Source organism: Mytilus edulis, chromosome 12 (assembly GCF_963676685.1).
Source record: "Mytilus edulis chromosome 12, xbMytEdul2.2, whole genome shotgun sequence".
NCBI lineage: Eukaryota > Metazoa > Mollusca > Bivalvia > Mytilida > Mytilidae > Mytilus > Mytilus edulis.
This window is the reverse complement of record NC_092355.1, coordinates 76,500,360-76,516,557: the sequence shown is the minus strand read 5'-3', so window position 1 is coordinate 76,516,557 and position 16,198 is coordinate 76,500,360. Positions and strand designations below refer to the sequence as shown.

General features: G+C 31.6%; 1 protein-coding gene and 1 long non-coding RNA gene across 2 annotated transcripts in view; one reads left to right on the top strand and one right to left on the bottom strand.

Moving 5' to 3' along the window:
- Positions 1 to 16,198, top strand: part of LOC139497850 (uncharacterized) — a 497,218-nt gene that overhangs the window by 175,844 nt on the left and 305,176 nt on the right. The window lies entirely within an intron of this gene.
- LOC139499134 (uncharacterized) overlaps positions 4,911 to 16,198 on the bottom strand; it is a 14,652-nt gene continuing 3,364 nt past the window's right edge. The window contains exons 2-3 of the long non-coding RNA XR_011658119.1: positions 7,797 to 7,923; positions 4,911 to 6,207 (exon numbers count right to left, since the gene is read on the bottom strand). This is a non-coding gene — a long non-coding RNA (uncharacterized lncRNA). The remainder of the gene's footprint in view (positions 6,208 to 7,796; positions 7,924 to 16,198) is intronic.

Genomic DNA, 16,198 nt, shown 5'->3' with positions numbered 1-16,198 from the left:
ACTTGCTGATTAATATTATGTCTCTGAGTTAGTCTTGAAGCTTCTGGTATTCTATCTGATTGTCTATACATATACGGTGGAGGAGCCGATACACCATGATGGAATAATGGCTGAGGTTGTGCTTGTTGCATCCATTGATTTGGTGCTGTTGTCGTGGTAACATGAAAAACATGTTGTGGTCGCACCATATGTACAGAAACTTGTGAGTTGAAGTTATTTTGATTTTGATTCCTGAGCGTTATAATTTGGGTTTCGAAGTTTATTAATCCGAGATTGGTCATTTCTCGTTCTAGTTCTTTAACCCTGTTATTCAGTTTTGCACAATGGCAGTTTTGATAAGTAGCATTTGTGGTCAACACATTATGGTTCAAGCTGATATAGTCTACTCTATTTTGGCTGATATCATTAAGATCTAACTGAGCAAGTTTCAAGTTCCTTATTGTGTTATTGTTATCTAAAACGGTGTTTTCTAGAGCTGTACTATGAGCTTCTGCAATGGCAAGCTTAGACTTTAGATCTTCTTGCTTTACGTTCTTCTGTTTCTTTGGTACCGTTTGATATGCTTCCTATTTGGTGGTGTCTGGTTGATCTATTTGGATCTGAGAGCTTGATGTTATGTTTTCAGGAGCTCTTGCATTTATAAGTTGTTGAATACTATACATATTTAAACGCAAGTGGTCTAGAGATGTGATCAGATGTACCAGTTTCTGATGATAATTTAACAATTTGATTGTTCAGGTGAGTTCAGGGAGTTAGCACTTTGTTCAGTGATTTGATCGTCTGTTTCTTGTTCACAAATTGATAGGTTTTTTAACGAGACGGTACACTGCATACAATGAAAACGTTATAATGTTTCGAAGCTCATTGATTTGAAAAAGTCTGATGTAATGTTTTGGCATTGAAAATGTAATTTTTCGTCACATACAACACAGATGATGAAATCATAGTCGAATATGTTTCCAGAGCATGAAGGACAAGTTGGATAGTTTTGAGAGGGGTTATTGTTGTTACTGTAGCGTCATATGAAGCGATGTTTGATATTGTGCTGAGTGCAACATTATCGTCTCTGTTTGGCAGCTGTATTGTTGGTGAATCATGAGTTGAGATCAAATCCGATTGTATAGATAAAGGCAACAGTAGTATACCGCTGTTCAAAACTCATAAATCCATGGACAAAAAACGAAATCGGGGTAACAAACCAAAACCGAGCGAAACGCATTAAATATAAGAGGAGAACAATGACACAACACCGAAACGCAACACACACAGAAACAGACCAATCATCAGACAAAACACCACGAGAATAACAAATGTAACATGAAAACCAAATACATGAATTTGCGATAGACAAGTACCGTGCCACGTCTTATCTCAATATCTCAAAAATAAGAGAAAACACAAACGACTCAACGTTAAAATGCAACACAAAGAGAAACGAACAATATTATAACAATGACCATCTTCCTGACTTGGTACAGGACACTTTTAAAGGGGAATAAAAGTGGTGGGTTGAACCTGGTTTTAAGGCATGCCAAACCTCGCACTTTAATGGCAAAGTTAAATATAACATTGAAATGACAACATAATATTACAGGACTACAATACAAATAAATAGGAGAACATATTAGACACAGAAAAACATGATTAATAGATAACAAAAAGCATCAGGTTTAAAATTCAATACGCCAAAAAAGCGCATTGTCCACACTAGACTCACCAGTGACGCCCAGACATAAAAGATCGAAAGTGAAAAAAGTACAAAGTTGTACAGCACTGAAGATCAAAAGTTGAAAAGGTTTCGCAAAATACGGCATTGTTTTTATGCCCGGGATAAGAACATTCTTATTATATAGAACAATTCATGCTATAGCAAACAGTAAATTTTATCAAATGAATATGAAAGAGATATACACAAAGAAACTAAAGTATTAACTAATTACAGAAAACTAAAGCTGAATAGATAACGCCTAGATATAAAAGATCGAACGTGAAAAGGTACAAAGTTGTACAACACTGAAGATCAAAAGTTGAAAAGGTTTTGACAAATACGGCATTGTTTTTATGCACGGGATAAGAACATCCTTATTATATAGAATACTTAATGATATTGCAAACAGTAAATTTTAACAAATGAATATGAAAGAGATATACATAATGAAACTGAAATATTAACTAATTACAGAAAACTAAACCCAAGTTTATCACAAAATAGACACACATCCGAATCAGTCCTGGCGTCAACGTAATTAAAAAAATTGTGACGTCACATACCAGGGGCGGATGCAGGAATTTTGGAAAGGGGGGTGCTAACCCAGGGCACCCAGGGCAAAGGGGGGATGCAAAACATATGTCCCGATACAAATGCATTGATCGGCAAAAATAAAGGGGGGGTGCGCACCCCCGGAACCCCCCCCCCCCCCCCCCGCCCCCTGGATCCGCCACTGCATACGATGGCGAAAAGGCAGAAACGTTATGCCACATTTGAATTTATGAAATTTAGAAACAGCATGACGTCACATATGAAAAACTATCATTCAAAAATGAGATAGAATTAGGATTGATTTAGAACTAAATACTGATAATTCATTAAAACAAAATGCATATTGCAATACTTATTAATAGCAATTAACTGTAATATATATATATGTCCAGTTTGTTATGAATCCAACTTCAAACGTAAATGATCGTACAAACTTTAATATAATAAATAAAGAGGAGGTGATTATTTTTTTTATACGTCATACCTAAATACATGTATATAATAAGAAGACGTCAACACATTTGACAAAATCTGATGAGAATTACAAATATAACATTAAACATGTAAACTAAATACATGAATTTGGGATAAACAAGTACAGAAACACGTCTTATAGTAATTCGAATTCACATTCAGCAAAACGGTCACAATCGGGAATAAGTCACGTTTGGTAATTAAAAGATTAGACGACATAATGACAAACCACAATCTACCATGTGGTAAAAATGTCCTTAGCTAGTTTGGTTAAAGAGACATCATATGGATCAACCAATTCGTGATGGTGTCCATAAAATTTACGGAGTGTCAATTTTAATCTGTCCTCCTCATAACTTTGTTTGAGCAGTTTCTGCGTAAGGAGCACACTCCTGTATATGAAGTCCGTATAGTGTGAACATGCACGGGAATAACGTATCAATTGTGATATGTAAACACCATACGAAGGGGCAGAGGGTATGTTACTGCTGAGAAATGGGAAATTGATAATTGGGAAGTTGAAATCGTCCCGTTTATCATAGATTTTTGTGTGAAGTCGTCCATTTACGTCAATATTGAGGAAAAGATCAAGGTATGAAGCAGTCCTTCTAGTATCAGTAGTATCCTTAATTTCAAGTTCACTGGGATATATGAGATGTAAGTATTGGCTGAAGTATGGGTTGTTCAACGATAAAACATCATCAATATATCGAAAAGTAAAATTAAAGAATTTCGCAAGGTGCTTTTTCTTTTTGTCTTTTAGAAGGTTCTGAATAAATTCTGCTTCATACGAATACAAAAACAAATCAGCCAGCAGGGGTGCACAATTAGTACCCATTGGAATACCGACTGTCTGTTGAAATATAAATCCTCCAAACTCAACAAATATATTGTCGATCAAAAAGTCCAGCATTTTAATAATATCATCTTCAGTATATTTTCTGGAAGATTCAGTGTGATTCTTCACAAAATATGAAGTATTGTATCCCAAAACAAGAAATTTGTATCTACGATTCCCATTTTTATAGAAAAAGCTCTGTTTTATGAGTTGGTGAAGTCGATCTTTTAACTGAGCATGGGGAATAGTAGTATATAGCGTGGAAAAATCAAAAGTTTTTATGTTGCTGCAAAATTGCAAAGATTGTGATCGAAGGTTAAGCAGTAGATCTTTCGAATTTTTGAGAATCCACATCTGGTTAACACCACTGGTAGAATATATCTCCTCACAATATTTTTGAAGCCCATCTTTAACTGTAGAAAGAATAGTAGTCAATACTTTAGAAAGATGTTTAGTCGAACATTTTGAAGACCCAGCTATGTATCGTTCTTTATATGGAGTTTTGTGTAATTTAGGTATCCAGTATAATGAGGGCAAGTTTTCGTCGTTTTCTTTGATGTTGATACCAAAAGAAAGAAGAACAGATTTATGATTTTGTAAAATTTCATCCTTGGTAAATGATGTTAAAGAATATGTAGGATTACCAGTAGTTTGATCAATTCCAAGCTCTGTAGTGAGACATTGCAAATAATGTTTTTTACATATGAAGACAATATTATTTGAGGCTTTATCTGCCGGAACAACGACATATTTGTCATGCAAAGAGGATAAAGCATCCACAACCTCCGGATTCTTGAAAGGGTTAGAAACTCTTGTACTCATATTACATCTTAGTTTTTGTATGCGTCTCTGAATGCATGATCGAATAGCTTTGATCCATTCAGACAAAGTGTCATTGACTTTGATACCAATAAAAAAAAATACAAATTTATAGATATCAATCAACATGCAGACTTGCACAATTTTTTCTCTCGCTATTTTAAATTTCTAGTTAGGCATGAGTACCATGTATAGAATTGTGTACAAGTTTATCTGCTAAAAATGAGCTACAAGATTCTTGTTTAATTGAATTCATTTTGTTCAGGAGGCTTGTAGAAGGAGGAGTCTGTAATATTTCGTGCATATCTTTGAAAAAAGATAAAAAAAACTTAACTTTTATAATCTAATTCGTTTACACAATTTCAACCTGAAGCAGCAGACTAGCAAACTAAACGCTTATAAACCAACTTGTATAAAACAGACTCTATTTTAAAAGAGTAAAATCCATTTTATTCCTTTTTATAATCTTTTTCAATGTTTACTATAAATGAATACAGATTTCATTAAGAAATACACAACTTTTACAATATTCCATGTTTTTATTCTCATAATTGATAAAACTTACAATAAATGTTGGGGAAATTTCCCAAAATATATGACAGTTTTAAAATATTTGTGGTAAAAATGTATATGACAGCTATTTATTTGGGAAATGTCCCGAAATCATTTTCAACATTAAATTTTATGACATATATGTTGGCAAAGCATTTTAACAAACAGACCTGAAACACATTTCGTGAAATATCCCGACAAAAATAAATTAAGTACAAAATGTATAACACAGATGTCTTCAAATATTTCGGGATTTATCCCGAAAATATGAAATGTATATGCTAGATCTCATGACTAATAATTTCTTTTCACATTTCGGGAAAAATCCCAAAAATATAAAACTAATATCAGACACACACTTGGTGCATAGATTTTATTTACCCACTTCGAAAAAATCCCGAAAATTAAATCTACAGGCAAAAATTATGCATTTTGATTTCTTGTTACCCATTTCGGGAAAAATCCCGAAATAAAATCTACAAGCAAAAATTGTGCATTTTGATTTCTTTTTACCCATTTCGGGAAAAATCCCGAAATAAAATCTACAGGCAAAAATTATGCATTTTGATTTCTTTTTACCCATTTCGGGAAAAATCCTGAATAAAAATCAACAATAAAAAATTATGCATTTTGATTTCTTGAAACATATTGGGAAAAATCCTGAAAAAAAACAAAATCTTTTCACAACACAGAATTTTGATACATAAGAAAATTTGTATGTAAACTTGTTTCTAACATTTGTTGAATTATTATGATTCATAAAAAATATGTCTCCCTTAAAAAAAAGTATTTTGATTATAACCTTACTTTCATTATAGTTCAGAAAAAAGTATTTTTTAAGAAATATAAAGGTTGCTACATGCATATAACAGGTTAAACATAGAAAATAAAATTCAATAAGAATAACTTGTTTTTAAATTTATTTCTAAATTAAAAAGACTAAGATTGCTGAAAGGTATGGTATATGATAATGCATACATATGCAATTACTAACTCAAATAAAGAACTACAATCATGATAATTTTTACTTAATAGTGATTGCATTTAAGGAGCTTAAAAGGCACCAACAAGATTTACAGGATGTATGCCTATACAAATAAGTTGATATTGCATTATTACATTTATACCAAAAAGAACAGTTCAATAGATATCAGGAAGTCTGCAGTCCTTTAAACCATGTTTGTCATTCTTTTTCTCTTGTTTATCTTCAAATCTGTGCCTTTTAAGACTCGCACCAATTTGTTCTTCAAGATTTCTATGTATCCTACAAAGAAAAGGATGTGACTTATTAGTAGATCTTATGGTGTTGATCATTTTTACTATACAAAGTTTCCCTCCCTATACAAAATGCTGTACAATAGTTTTCAATAGGGCTAACAACAAAAAAGATGCATTTTGATTGCCCTTTCAACTCTAAATTATCGGCTTGGACACCCCAAAAAAAATCGATGTTAAACAAAAAATTAAATGGGGAATGTATCAATGGATCACATTTGATGCCCCAGCTTGCATATATCATATAAAGTTATAAAAGGACATAACTGAAGAACAGTAAAAGTGACTCTACCAAAAACACTTGATCTGATTTAGTGGTAATAGGTATTGTGTATAAGTTCCATAAAACTTGGTTTATGCAAACTTAATTTAGAGATTGGAAACAAAAATTCAGCAATTTTTTCATTTTCAAAGGGGCATAACTCTAGAAAATTTAGTGACAACCTCAAAATTCAAACTTGATTTGTATTTTGTGGGAATAAGTATTGTTTAAAATATCATAGCATTTGGTTGAGGTGCAAGCTAAAGTTAATGAATGAAAATGAAAATTTCAGCAATCATTCAATTTGTGAAGAGGCATAATTCTAGAAAAGTTAAAGTGACCCCCTTAAAATTCAAACTTGATCTGTATTTTGTGGTAACAAGCATTGTGTATAAGTTTCATTGCATTTAGTTGAGGCAAACCAATGTTAGAGAATGGAAACTACAAATATAAGCATCTTTTTTCATTTGTTAAGGGGCATAACTGAACAACAGGTAAGTGACCCTGTCCCTTAATTCATACTTGATATGTATTTTGTGGAAATAAGCATTGCTGTGTATTAGTTTCATAGCATTTGGTTCAGAGGCAAACTAAAATTAGAAAACGAAAAGAAAAATTCAGCAATTTTTTTTGTAAAGAGGCATAACTCTTGAACGGTTAAAGTACATGATGCAACCAAAATTCAAACTTGATCTGTGTTTTGTGGTAATAAGCATTGTGTATCAGTTTCGTAACATTTGGTTGAGGCAAACTGAAGTTAGGAAACAGTAACAAACTTTGGGAGGTATGGAAGGATGTACATACAGACGGTCAAGGGTAAAACTACTGCAGGGGCATAAAAAAAGGTCTTCCTTAGCATGTCCCTTAATTGCACAAATGAAGTTATTTGTGAACATGGATGCTTATTAACAATTGGCCAGCTATTGTGTGATTGTAATATGTATATATATATAATATACAACATTCAAATGTCAATTAAAAAAGCAGATGTGGTAAAATTGCCAATGAGACAACTCTCGGCAAGAGCCCAAATGACAGGAATTAACATTTAAGCCAGCTTTACTTGTCTGAAAATTTGACGCTATTTTCAATTATCAGATAAACTTGATCCATAAATGATCCATGCATGAAAATGAAGGCATGGGTGAGTTTAACCGGTCAGGCAAATACAGCTTACAATCATTTCATACACCAATATTAGTGGCCTTATTGCAATTGCTACATAAGTGTCTAAGACACAGAGTATTTTATTTGTGAAACAGCACATTTTGTTAGAAATAACATATTTTTGCACACTTGCAAACTTTCAAACTTACCTTTCACATCTTCCCATATTCAGACTAAGAAAGACCTTGAACTTCACAGAGAACTGAATCAGAGACCTTTCTCTTCCTGTTTGTCTACATGGTCTAGGGTAACTGCATGTTCTATGGATATGTCAATCTGAAATAAGAACAGAATGGCATAAAACTTCATCATTCATGCTGAAAATATTTACTGTGGATTCATTAGGCAGCAACCATTTGATTTTCTGGGGGGGGGCTATGGTTTTTTTTTCTGGACAATCTATTTTTTTCGCGACAAGTCGAAAACAATTTTTTTCTTTCAATTTTAGTATTACATATAGTGGCAGCTGAGGGTGAAACAAACAATTTTTTTTTCTCAGAATCAAAAACAAATTATTTTTTTCTCAAAAACTGGAAACAAACTTTTTTTTACAAAAAAAACCATAGTCCCCCCCAGAAAATCAAATGGTTGCTGCCTTATTATTCATGGGATACCAGTTTTGGCGTTTTGGTTGAAACAGCTGAACCACGAATATAAATGTTAAACGAATTAAAAATTTGCCATCGGGTTGTAAAAATACTTTGACAAAACAAAAAAAACAAATATTGGCAAAATATACAAAATTTCTTTGATCTTTAATTGATACCCATGAAAATAAATAAATCCACAGTAACATCCTTTTTTTACACATGAACTGCTTAAAGGCACATTAATTCTAAATTGTGATTTGCACTAATGGATATTAATTTCTATGAAATTCTGTCTATGAAATCAGGACAGAGTTATGATTTTCACCTTATTTAAATAGGTGGATATTGGATCAATTTCTATGAATTTATGTCTAGAAAAAAACCAAAGTTGAAAATAGATACAATGTATCAATCGTTACGAATAATAAATCGAGTTCTTCAGCAGAAAACTTTAAACAGTTAATAATTCAGGAAATACTGGAATCTTATCAAAACAGATTCTACAATTGGTGACAAAATCAATAAAAACCTATAAATGAGGATTCAAAAGAAATAGAAACATTGATGAATTAGTTAAACAGCTATAAAATAATTAGTATGAACTAAAAAGTTCCTTCTAACATTTAACTTTAAAGGGCAATAACTCCTTAAGGAGTCAATTGACTTTTTTGGTCATATCAACTTTTTTGTAGATCATTATTGCTGCTTATACAGTTTACTATAATAATATTCAAGATAATAACAAAAAACTGCAAAATTTTGTTATAACTACCAATTTCAGTGGCAGCAACCCAACAATGGCATGTTTGATTCGTCTGAAAATTTCAGGGCTGATAGACCTTGACCAATTGAACGATTTTACCCAATGTCAGATTTGCTCTAAAAGCTTCAGTTTTTGAGATATAAACCAAAAACTGCATTTGACCCCATTGTTCTATTTTTAGCCATGGTAGCCATGTTTGTTGATGGATCAAAACTTCGGATACAATTTATAAACTTGATACCCTAAGGAACATTTATTTAAAGTTGGAAGTTTAAAGTAGTTTCAGAGGAGAAGATTTTTTAAATAGTTTACGAAGACAGATTCCAAGTGATGGCATAAGCTCACATGGGGCCCTTGAAGGATCCCTGTGAGCTAATTATTACAAAATATATACCCATTTAGCCTAAGTTTGGTTAAAATGAATTAATTCAGTAGTTTCAGAAGACAAGATCTATGAAAAAGTGTACACCAGACAATGGATGATTCAACAATTAATGCCAAGGGATGGCAAAAGCTCAGATGGCCTCTTTCTTAGGTCAGGTGAGCTAAAAAGAAAAAACAACTTTTGACAAACAGAAAAAAAAATCATAAGTTGGGTATTACATATATATTGAAGCACTCTGTTAATGTAAGTGCCAGGATTCTATAATGGTTGATTGACAAAATATATGTATGCATACAAGAGACCCAAGTCCCAAGTCAGGAGCCTCTGGTCTTTGTTACATGTAGTCTTGTATTATTTTTAATTTTAGTTTCTTGTGTACAATTTGGAGTTTAATATGGTGTTCATTAATTGTCACTAAACTAGTATATATATATTGTTTAGTAGCCAGCTGAAGGACACCTCTGGGTGTGGGAATTTCTCGCTGCATTGAAGACCTGTTGGTGACCTTCTGCTGTTGTTTGTTCTATGGTCCGGTTGTTGTGTCTTTAATACATTTCCCATTTCAATTCTTAATTTTATGTATATTATTGTCCTCTTTCTATGAATGATAAAATTGTGAAAGAAAATGGGGAATGTGTCTAAGCGACAAAAAACCCAACCATAGAGCAGACAAAAGCCAAAGGCCACCATGCAATAGGTCTGTATTAATTCTTTGAAAATAAATGAAATAAAATTCATCTCTAAAACAGTGTTTATATAACATGTATAATGTACTTAGACTTGCTACAATTCCCTATCTTTTTTTTTTTTACTAATTTATATGTTTGCTGATAACTGCCTGTCTACAGATTGCCCCTGCAGATGTCAGTATAATGGTAATCTCCTAGTTATAGCAGTGAAATGTTAAAGGGGCAAAATTGAAAAAAACCAAGAATGTGTCCAAAGTACACGGATGCCCCACTCACACTATCATTTTCCATGTTCAATGGACCGTGAAATTGGATAAAAAATATAATTAGGCATTACAATTAGAAAGATAATATCACAGGGAACATGTGTACTAAGTTTCAAGTTGATTGGACTTCAACTTCATCAAAAACTACCTTGACCAAAAACTTTAACCTGAAACATGCACTTTCATTTTCTATGTTCAGTGGACCGTGAAATGGGGGTCAAAAGTTTAATTTGGCTTTAAAATTAGAAAGATCATATCATAAGGAACATGTGTACTAAGTTTCAAGTTGATTGGACTTCAATTTAATCAAAAACTAACTTGACCAAAAACTTTATCCTGAAACATGCACTTTCATTTTCTATGTTCAGTGGACCGTGAAATTGGGGTCAAAAGTTTAATTTGGCTTTAAAATTAGAAAGATCATATCATAAGGAACATGAGTACTAAGTTTCAAGTTGATTGGACTTCAACTTCATCAAAAACTACCTTGACCAAAAACTTTAACCTGAAGCGGGACAGACGGATGAACAGACGGACGGACGAACAGACGGACGAACAGACGAACGGACGCACAGACCAGAAAACATAATGCCCCTCTACTATCGTAGGTGGGGCATAAAAAATTAGGAAGGATCATGTAGCAAGTCTAATAATGTACTGTACACACAGTCTAACTTTTTTGCTCTATTATATTATTAACCAGTTTCATTTATCAGTCAGGGGCATTACTTAAACAAGTAACAATTAAAATTACCTATACAAGTTATTTTGAAAACGAGGCTATTTTAAATATTACTTATATATATGTAACTTTTCTAAATATTATTTTTATAGTTGTCCAATGATGCAGATTTTACTAGCTTTAACAAATTTTCACAGTCATCTGGTTATTTTTCCCCATGAAATATAATCCGTCTGAAACACTAATTAACATACTGACACACTTATCACTTATCTTTCATACCCATGGATGCTTCTGGGTCAAAGTTGGTCTCTTGGGACTATTAAATTATCATTTTCCTCCAAAATCTTGAAGATAGACTGACACAATGACTGATATAAATAGATACATACTTGTGAATTAATTAAGATTTCAAGTTCTTTTTAACTGCTAACCCAAATCAACTACATGATGTGTTCCTTAAATAAGTGTTATTACTATATTTTTTTCAAAAATGTATAAAACAACTTACCGTATTCAAGTAATTTGTCATTATTTTTAATTTAAACCTTTATCTCCATACTCCTTCTTAAATCTTATAAATTCTTTTTTTTTGGATAGAAAATGATACAATAACTTATTCAAACTACAATTTTAAGCTATGCTTCTATTAGAATTTAAAATAACTCTATTAAGTGATTTTATTATTTTCAAAAACAAAAATTACTTAAATATATAAGTAACTTAAAAATATTACTTGTTTAAGTAATGCCCCTGACTGTTTCTAATTTTTTAATTTTGTAAAGTATTTGGCCTTTAATTTTTTTTTTATTGGAGATCGATCGAGTTACTTATGAGTCTTTTGCAGACAAATTCCTGTCTGACCTAAACACAATTATCAGAGTATTTGTCATTTATGTATTAATATGGCTTGATTTATTAAGGTCTAGATAGGGGTTATGCATACCCGTAGCCAGGGGGGTTCAGATGAACCCCCCTTGAAACCAAATAAGCACCGTTAAAGTCAACGTTCTGTTCAAATTGTGACTGTTAAAGTTGAGTTCATGAGTCCAAATAACCCCTCATTGGAAATTCCTGGCTACGGGCGTTATGTATACAATTTTTACATGTATCTTTATTCTTTAATACATGTATATTAGATTGTTTTTCTTTAATCTCTATTCTTTACATAAATTTCATTTCAGCACTTATTCTCTAATATTTATTTAGTTTTAGTTTTCCTTCTTTTCCCTATTTATTTTTTCCCCCTTAATTCTGTACATTTTGCCTGTTATTCTCTATTTTGTAAACCTCATCTAAACTCTCATCCAGGTCAAATACAATATACTTTCAAGTGGCATACTTGTATGCAAATTCTTGAATTTTAAATTGTAGGCAATTATCAACTCATGAAATTCAGAAACTTAATTCTTAATACTTTGCATTTAAGATCATTTAAGGTGGTACCCAACACTTTTACTAAAAATTATTTAGCTCGTTTAATTTTCATAAAAGTTTGTCAAAGTATTTAACAAACATATAAAAAATTCAAAAATTTTGAACCAACCGTTTTGCCAGAAAAATTACACTGGTTATATAGCAGTTTAAATTGACATTTAACACTAATTTTGATCATTAAGAAGCTTAGTATTCTTTTGACAACACAACGTAATTATAACACTTTTTTTTAAAGGGACTTATCATTATTTATCTGGGAGGATGGGGTGGTCAAAAAACAGGGGGGATCAAGTTTTTTTCTGTGTGTGGAAAAGGGGGTTCAAATTTTTTTATAAATTCAAAGGGATCAATATTTTTTACACATGGAAATAAGTATTTCACATACTTCAAGAAACAACATCATGAACATGTCAAGAAGAACATTGCAACAGTCAAATAGAAATATATTTTTAACACCATTCATATACAGTTAATTAAGACATCACAAGAATTTGGTGATGTAATTGCTTCATAATCCAAATAATTCAGTCGTTATACATGTATTTCACTCACTTTGATCACTAAATTAACAAGCATAACTGCCAAAATTTGTTTTAATCAGCTTAATAGTTTGAGAGAAATTAAGTATAAGTTAAGGAGAAATCTACAGTGATTTGTGCAAAATTTTGTCCCAAAACACAAAGTATGCCGCATCATGAAAGAATAATGTGTAGAGTAATTTATTCTCCAATAAATGATTAAATATTCATCTTAGAATCTGCATACAAACATTGTAATATGAATACAAAATGATTTTAAGATGATGAACACCACTAATGTAACTTTTTGATTTCATTACAAGATCTCTTTGGGTCCATTAATTTATGTATACCTCTTAAATTACTCCTGCAAAATTTGTACTTTTAGGCTAATAAATCAAAATGTTACATGTACTATCACACATATATGAATGAAATGGGACAATAAATGAGTAACTTATAATCTCCATATAAAAGTTTAGCAACTCAATAAGGCCATACATAAAACTTAAGTTTAAGCAGTGTTCAAGAGAAGGCCATATAATAGATTCCATTTAGTGAATAAATGTTGTTACTGTTTCAAAAAGTTATCTTTTAGAGTTACTTAGGATCAAGTTTTCTTTAATAGCACAATACAGGAAATTAGAAAAAAAAGTCAGAAAAAAATTACTCAAAGCACTGGCTTGTGCTACCTATCATGCTTATATTCATGGAAGAGGCCTCATGGAAGTGCCCTATTTCAAGACAATTTTCCCTCAAATATGTTTTTGATTCAATCCACTTAATATATCATTTTCAATATTTTCATGAAATAATATGATAAGTGTTTTGCATGTTAAAATTTTGGCATGTTTGATAGGGAGGGGGTCATTTAAAAAAAAATGTTTTTACTGGGGGGATCAAATAAAAAAAAGTGAAATATAATAGGGGGGATCAAGAAATTTTGTATGTTTGATTTCAAAATGACCAGCCCCCCCCTCCCAGACCTGTAGAAAAAGAATAAGTCCAATAGCTGACTTTACAGAGTTATCTCCCTGTAGTGTTAGGTACCACCTTAAATCAATAACAATAATGTTTCCATAGTAAACAGATGACCCACTATAGCTAGCACTATCATTTTTATAATTATGTTCAGTGGACCATGAAATTGGGGGCAAAACTCTAATTTGATACTGAAAGCCTTCCATGCCCAACAGCTAGTGAGACATAAAACATCTATAGGCAAATATCCTTAGGTGACAGATTATTAAATTTATCACTAATGCAATATTGCATGCATATCAATATAAATATTTTTTTTAATTGATAGATATACAGTGTATATTAGAATTTTTTAAAATTATAAAACATCCTTAATTTCTGTATATGTCTGTGGTATGCAGTGGCAGATCCAAATTTTTTTAAAAGGGACCCGCTTAAATCATGCTTCAGTGATTTGATCCCGAAATAAATTAATCAAACATTTTTTTTTTAAAAGGGGAGGCCCATTACCCATTAGCCCCACCCCCTTAATCCTCCTCATAATAAAACTTTAAGGAGACCATACACAAAACATAGAAATAAACAATTATTGGCATTAAGTATGAAATTATTACTTACAATAAATTTTTCTCAAAATTCTATCCCTGTATGTCATTGGAACATATACTGCATGTGTATTCTAATCCTTCTAATTATTTCACTTTTATTTACACTAATAGACCTATTTCCATTATACTTAATTAAGTCCATTGAATCGATGACATCAATGTGGTGAGAGTATATATATATGTATAAAATTTACTTGTGTTTTTATATTTAAGTACAGCATACACACAATATGTACCAGTAAATGTGACCTGTTTTTATCCAAAGATTTTAGGAAGACATTAAATAAATTTCTCTTTTATCTCATTGGTTACTATATGGATTTATATTGATGTCATGACCTCATTACTTGGACATCATAAAATGTGTAGAGCAAAATAAATTTATGTTGAAAATCCCATACAGTTGTGCTACTCTTATAACTCTTCAATTTATTACAATATTGTTTTTGTGGTGATCTTGTGAAGAACCTGATTATGCAGTGGAGGAAAACAGTTCAAAGAAGAAAATGGCAAGTTAATTAATTCATTTTGAAGTTTAGTTACAGTAATATAATATAAAAAGATAATGTCAACAATTTTCTATCGAATATTTTTTTAAAAGTTCAACGACAGTGGGTTTGAAGTTTAACAGTAATTCATCATTTCCTAATTAATGCATATTATGACTATATATTATATAGAAATGTAATGCTGTCTTGAAATAACTGCATGGTTCAGAATAGTTTGAAGTGAATATTTTGACATATATTATATACATGGACATGTATATAATACAAATCTAAATTGAAAACTACGTTCAAACCTATGATTGCGTTGGATAAAAACTGCAATTTTTATATGTGTGCATGTAAAACAAATTTCGTTGTAGAAGCACAAACAATATTTTCCAAAAGACCCAAAAAGTGAAAAAGTATATTAACAAAACCCATTTGACTAACAGATCATACAAATATATATCCCATGTTCATGCCTTATATATCATGTACTGTATACTGTACAAGGTTAAATAAAAACTGAGGAGGAAAGGAAACACAGGGACCCGGCCATCGGAAAGCTTTATTTTTGTGAAGCCCAGGTGGTCAAGTGGTCTAACGCGTCAGATAAACATGATTAAGTGCAGGGGCCAGTTTCACGAAGCTGTCTTAGGACTAAGACATGTCTTAGGATGGTCTTACGACATATCTTAGTCCTATGTGGGTTTCACAAAGCGGTCCTAAATTGGGACATCTCTTTATATTGGTCATAAAGTTAGGACTATACACGAGAGGTGTCTTATGATGGTCTTAGAATAGTTGTACGTTTATTTATACAACTTTCACTCATTTATATTTAATATCAACTTTGCAAATTTTCTAATATTATTTTATTTGTCTTTTCCCTTTCCTGCTTAGTATTATACCTAAATATTTATAGGTTGACAGATCAAAAATAACGATTTGTCAACATTGAACATTCGATTTATTGATATCAAGAATGCACGATTTTATCCTTTAACATTTTTATAACCGATACAGTGTTGGGTTAAATTTAGAGGAGTTGTATATATACATGTGCATACCTTCTCCAGATGATTTAAATGATCTTACATGTGTATGTTTTTAATAGATCTTTAATAAAAAAAAATTGTATCAT